This window comes from Choloepus didactylus, chromosome 10, assembly GCF_015220235.1.
Source record: "Choloepus didactylus isolate mChoDid1 chromosome 10, mChoDid1.pri, whole genome shotgun sequence".
Lineage (NCBI taxonomy): Eukaryota > Metazoa > Chordata > Mammalia > Pilosa > Megalonychidae > Choloepus > Choloepus didactylus.
In genome coordinates this window covers 82,157,608-82,163,857 of record NC_051316.1, presented here as the reverse complement: position 1 = coordinate 82,163,857, position 6,250 = coordinate 82,157,608, and positions in this window count along the sequence as shown.

The following is a 6,250-nucleotide window of genomic DNA, read 5'->3' as shown; positions in this document are numbered from 1 at the left end:
GAGATACCATTTAAAAAAAAAGGACAACAATGGGAAATCCCTGTGGGGAAAATACAGGAAGCTGCTGGGGCCTGTCCTGACCCAGCCCTGAGGATTCTGTCTGAACAGATCCCACATCAAAGCTGTGCTGAGGGGAGCCTCTGGGAAGCACAAGTGCTAACAAGTCAAACTGTGGGGAACTGGGGTCTGCAGCTTGGGGCTCCCATCCAAGCTCCAGCCTTGTGGGTAGAACCTTTTCTGTGTAAATAAAGGAGATGATGGTCACACAGACTACCGTGGCTTTGTATCACAGGAGTGGAATTGGCCAGCGGGACACAGACAGAGATTCTAGGGCTTAAGACAAAGTCGAGGATTACAGGATGACCAGCCAACCACCATGTGGTGGCACATGAGCAGGGTACAAACCCAAGTGTGAGAGCAACATCACCCTAAATCGGAGAGGAGTCCTTCACCCCAAAAGTGACCAGTTTTAGACTTTATTTTGACTTTTCAGTATTTTCTTAATGTGTGAAGAACCACAAATAAAAGGACTTTTAATTCCTATTAATAATAGCAATAGCAGCAAATTCTTATTTAGTGGTTACTATATGCAAGTCACTGTTCTAAGTGTTTTATACATATTAACTCATTGAATCCTCAGAACTTTTGAAGTAGGGGCTATTATTATCCTTATTTTATAGATGAGGAGACCAAAGCACAGAGCCTACAGTCACACAGCTAGTAACTGAAAGAGCTGGGATTCCGACGTAGGCAATCTGTGTTCTTAACCACTCTCGGCATTGCTGCTCTCCACCCAATGGTATGTCTTGCTTAGGATCTTTTGGAAGCAAGAAAAGCCTCCCACAAAGCATTTCAAGAAAAGAAGGAATTATTGCGAGATAAAAGCGGGGCTAAAAGAAAGAGGTGGAAGCTCAGAAATCTAAAAATAGGCACCATGGTGCAACCAGGCCTTCATAAGACAGGAAACAGAGGGTCTCGAGGGCTCAAAGGTTGCTCCAGTGCTCTCAGCAGCAAGGAATTCGAGGCTCCCCACTCCACTGTGGCTCCATTAACACCACTGTGCATATTTCCAGTGTTTGCTCCATGCTCGTCTTATAGACTCACTGGCTTTCTTCCCTTGGCTCAATATCCTTTTTTTCCTCTCTCATAGCTAAAGCTGTCTCACACTTCTGTCTTACTTGTCTTATGGCCTCTGGGTTCCCTCCTTCTCAGGACCTTTCAGCTTCAGCTTCTGCTCCTACTTGCTTTGATCTCTCCACGTTTTTAAGGTCACAAGTCTGAGACAGAGAGAAAAACTGTGGCTCAACTCATCTGTTTGAGCCAGTTCCTGTCTTAGGATGCTGGTGAGTCTATGAATTGGCTGGTTTTTGGGTGGGGACTGCAGTCACATGGTATGAAATATGGCCACCTACGGAAGCCCTTTTACACTGTGCTGTCGGTGAGGCAGTTTCCGTAACTCCATGTCAGCCCCACTTGCCTAACTCCTTAACTCCTTAACCACATGCCCCAACACACCCCACCCCAGGAAAGGCATCTTTCCTCTCTGCTTGCTCCTGCCCTGCAAGCCTGGTATCTTCCACCTAATTGCCCAGTCCAAGGAGAAAATCATCTGCAGGTATTGATTAGGACATTGGTCAGAGAAGGGACGGAGGTCAGCAGAACTGGATTTTTATAAGCTTGGGACTCACTGTGAAGTCTGGACTGGGACCTTCAGATCCTCCTTTCCACTGCCTTGTCTGTGTGACGGAACTTTTCAGTGCCTCCTCCCAACCTCACAGACCACAGCAGACAAGGTTGGCTGTCTCCCCAACAACCATCCATCAGCTCCATCTCATCTTCCTTACTGGATGACCTGTGATTGTATTTGCATGCTCAGGATAGTAGTCCCTTCACAGCCTCCAGGGGTGCCTGTTGATTAGCTCAGGCCAACCATGTCAAGTTCATTCCCTTTGCTGGGATGGTTTCAGCGTGAGAATGGACATATGACGCTGCTTTGGCCGATGCGTCAGCTGAAGTGGGAGAGACTTCTGGGAAAGGATTTTGATTCCTGATAAAAATTAATCCAAAAGGAGAAAATCCCCTTTCTTACACTGGAGTCAGGACCACATGGCAGTCTCTGAAGGAAACAGCAGATTTTGTCCCTAGTTGGAACAGGTGGCTTTCATTCATGTAGGTATCAAAAAGTATGGAGACACTTTGTCAGGAATGATTCAGGGATTCCTGCCCAGAGGTGGGGAATGGGGGTGGATTAAAAAGGAGGAGGTTGAGGAAAACTGCCAGGTAGTTCCTCAAAAATGTAAACATAGAATTGCTATATGATCCAGCCAATCCACTCCTGGGTATATACCCAAAAGAATTGTAAACGGAGACTCAAGCAGATATTCACAATCAATGTTCATAGCAGCATTATTCAAAATAGCCAAAAGGTGGAAATAACCCAAATGTCCATCAACAGATGAATGGATAAACTATATGTAGAATATCCAAACAATGGAATATTATTCAGCCATAAAAAGAAAATTTCTGATACATTCTACAACATTATGGATGAACTCTGAAAACATTATGCTGCATGAAATAAGCCAGATACAAAAGGATAAATATTATATGAATCCACTTTTATGAAATATCAAGAATAGGCAAATTACCAGGGGCTGGGGGGAGGGAAAAATGGAGAATTATTGCTTAATGGGTTCAGAGTTTCTAGTTGGAGTGATAAAAAGTTGGGAAATAGTGGTGACAGTTGGACAACATTGTGACTGTAACTAAGGCCCCTGACCTGAATCACACACAAAAATGGTTAAAATGGACAGTTTTATTTTATTTTACCACAATAAAATATAAAAATAAAAATAAAAAGTGGAGGGTTGAGTTAGAAGACTTCTAAGTCATTTCCTTTTGTAAGCAGGCAGAATTGTGTACTAACTTTTCTCTAGACGCTGTCTTATTATCATGCTGGAAGAAACTGGCTTAGTTCAACAAGAAGTAAAGCCAAATTTTCACTCCATTTTGGCACTTAAAACTAGCCTCTGCCTTCCACTTCCTTTGCCCACTGAACTCAGGCTCTCCCATCTCCCTCCCCTACATCTTTCCTCCTTAATAACCAGCCTCCTTAAAAACCAGGTGGCTTTTCTGTGGCCATTCTGCCCTCTGCTGGCTTAGGAGAAGGACTGTAGAGGCGTGGACTGGGAAGGCCCAGCTTTCTGGAAAGAGGGCATGATCAGAAGTCCAGTTTTCCCTTGGGGTCTCTCTGGACTGGGACCCACTCTCTGAGTATGGGGTGGGAAGCTTCCAAGTGAATACAACTGACTGGTTTAGAAAAGGTTAGAAATTGTCCATGTGTGTGCCTGTTTGAATTTCTTTATCCGTATAAATAGACGGAGAGATGGTAAAAGAGAGACCTCATTTGTCTAGTGCTAAAAACAAAATTTCCTAGAAAAACTGATCTTTAGCCCTTGGCAACATTTATCTACTTGCTATCAGCAAGGTGACAAGAGTGAATGCCAGTTCAGAGAGGGTAGAGAAATTGACAGGTTATATAACTGGGTTATAGAAGACTCATATAAGCAGTTAGTTTAAGGGGGAAAAAGTAAATCCCTAATTATGTTATTTACGTAAAGCTACAGTTTCATTACAAATGATCACAAAATCATCATATTACAGAAAAACATGGATGAGAAAGGTCTGCCATGCAGTGACTGTCAATCAGAGATTTAAAAATCCCGTACATCTAAGAAGCAAAGGATGAGGATACATCTGCGGCTGCTAACTGTAATAACAGGGTTTCATTTCTCAAGAGTGGTGTCTGATGCTCTGATTGACAGAGCAGCAAATAACAAGTTCAGACTTGAAATAGGCCACTGGCCACCAGGGATTTTCTCAAGTAGCAAAACAACACAGAGTTTTATAACACCCCCACCATCACCACCAAGGTTTTCTAGTTCAAAGACAGTTTTTTTTTTCCCTCTGAAATTAGTATCATCAGGGATTGAACTTTTCCACATAAATTGAGTTTTCATATAATTGACATTTGGACCTTTAAGTATTGTAACATCTTGAATTTTGAAAATAAGATTGTACTGTATTGAATCGAATTGTGGTAACATATATATTTATATATGTAACATAAAATATGCCATTTTGCGTGCAATTCAGTAGCTTCAATTACATGTACAATATTGTGCTACCTTTACCATCATCCATTACCAAAACATTTTCACCATCCCCAAATAGAAACTTGTGTGGTGTACCCATTAAGAAATGACTACCCATTTCCTCTCCCCTCGAAACTGTGGTAACTTGTCATTTACTTTCTGTTTCTATGTATTTGCTTATTCGAGGTATTTCATTTAAGTGAATCACACTATTTGTCCTTCTGTGTCTGGCTTATTTCATTCAATATGATGTCTTCAAGGTTTATCATCCATGTTGTTGTAGCATGTATCAGAACTTCATTAATTTTAATTGGTAAAGCTGCTGAAATGCAATATACCAGAAATGGGTTGGCTTTTACAATGGGGACTTAAGAACTTACAATTCAGTTCTCAGGCCATGAAAATGTCCAATTCAAGGAATCAACAGGATGATAATCTGGACTCTGAAGATAGGCTGCCAGCATCTGGGACACCTCTGTCACATGAGAAAGCACATGGCTGGTGTCTGCTAGTCCTTCTTTCCCAGGTTTTGTTGCTTTCAGCTTCTGGCTTCAGTGGCTTCCTCTCTCTGCTTCTGTGGGTGTGTCCTTATCTCTCAGCTTCTCTGAGGATTCTCTGGGTTTCATCACTTTTAGAGGACTCCAGTAAGGGAATTAAGACCCAATTTAGGGAAACTCCTCAATTTAAATAACCTAATCAAATAGTCCCATCTAAGGTCTGTGCCCATGGGAATGGATGAAGAGAACATGGCCTTTTCTGGGGTACATAACAGCTTCAAACCATCACAACTGAATAAAATATTCCACTGTATATATATATATGTCTACAAAAAGATTTTATTTTTACATGATAAAGAATTTAAATGATTGATGAAGAAGAATGACAAGAATAAAATTAGTCTAAATCCTATTACCCAGATGATGTTAGGCGAACATCACTGGAAATAGCCTTTAAGAACATGTTTTTCTGGGGTATATAACAGCTTCAAATCAGCACACAGTCCCTTTATCCTGAAAGGAAATTCATAGGTAATATAATCTACTTACACAGATGATGGGGGGAAAAACCACATAATTTTTAATATATAGGTAAAATAAGAAATTAATGTTATACAGTAATATATATTTCAATATTTAAATCCTTGAGCATTACAACTAAAGACATAATAAAACAATGAGATTTTTACATCTGTGTACAATGAACAAGTTTGGATTTAAAAGGAGTTATAAGAAGAGAAGCCATTTCATTAAAAAGGAAAAAGCAGAGGTATTGTGGACCCTAGAATAAAACCTAATGTTAAGTAATTATAGAGCAGACTTACTTGTTAAAAGGGCAATAAGGAAGTAATCTCAACTGAAGTCAGAACGACATGAGAAACACCAAGTGGAGAAAATGAGTGCGCATGCCATTACCACAAAATGAGCTGGGCACTCTTTCTAAGACAGGTATTATAATAATTTCCTATGTTATGTCATGGGATGGGATAATCTTAGAAATCATATAACCTATCTCAATATCTCACCGCATGTTAAGGCAAACAGTCTTTAAGACCTTTGAGACTTTGGAGACCATGTCCTTCAAGATGTGATAGGAAACAGGATGATTTGAAAAAAGCAGTTTTTAAGAGGTGTGGGAGCCCCTGGCCCCCAAGTGTCTTGAAAATTGCACACAGCAGTTTACTTGACCTAGGGCACCTGAGGTTTGACCTATTCTCCTTGTAACATCAGATGCTAACTGTAATCTATACCCAAAACTACTCCTTTCTGAGACTCCCTGAGATACTTATCTCTATAATCCTCCCCTTCTTCCGGTTGCTTACAATCAATCCCTCCCTACGTTGCATGGCCCCCGTGTTGCACGACCACCCCCCATCCCTGCCTTATTCTCTGATACCCATTGGAATGTCGAGCCCTTATAACCAGCTTATTCAGCCCCCCAAAATGCAGACTATTTCCACGTTGTGCTCTGAACGCACCACCATTCAGAGCAGCTCCTGAATCCATTGAGAGGCTCCTAATTTCAGGGCAACATGACTCTACTTCCTCACCCTGTAGGTAAGCCCCATAATAAAAGCTTATGTCTCAGAACGCATCTGG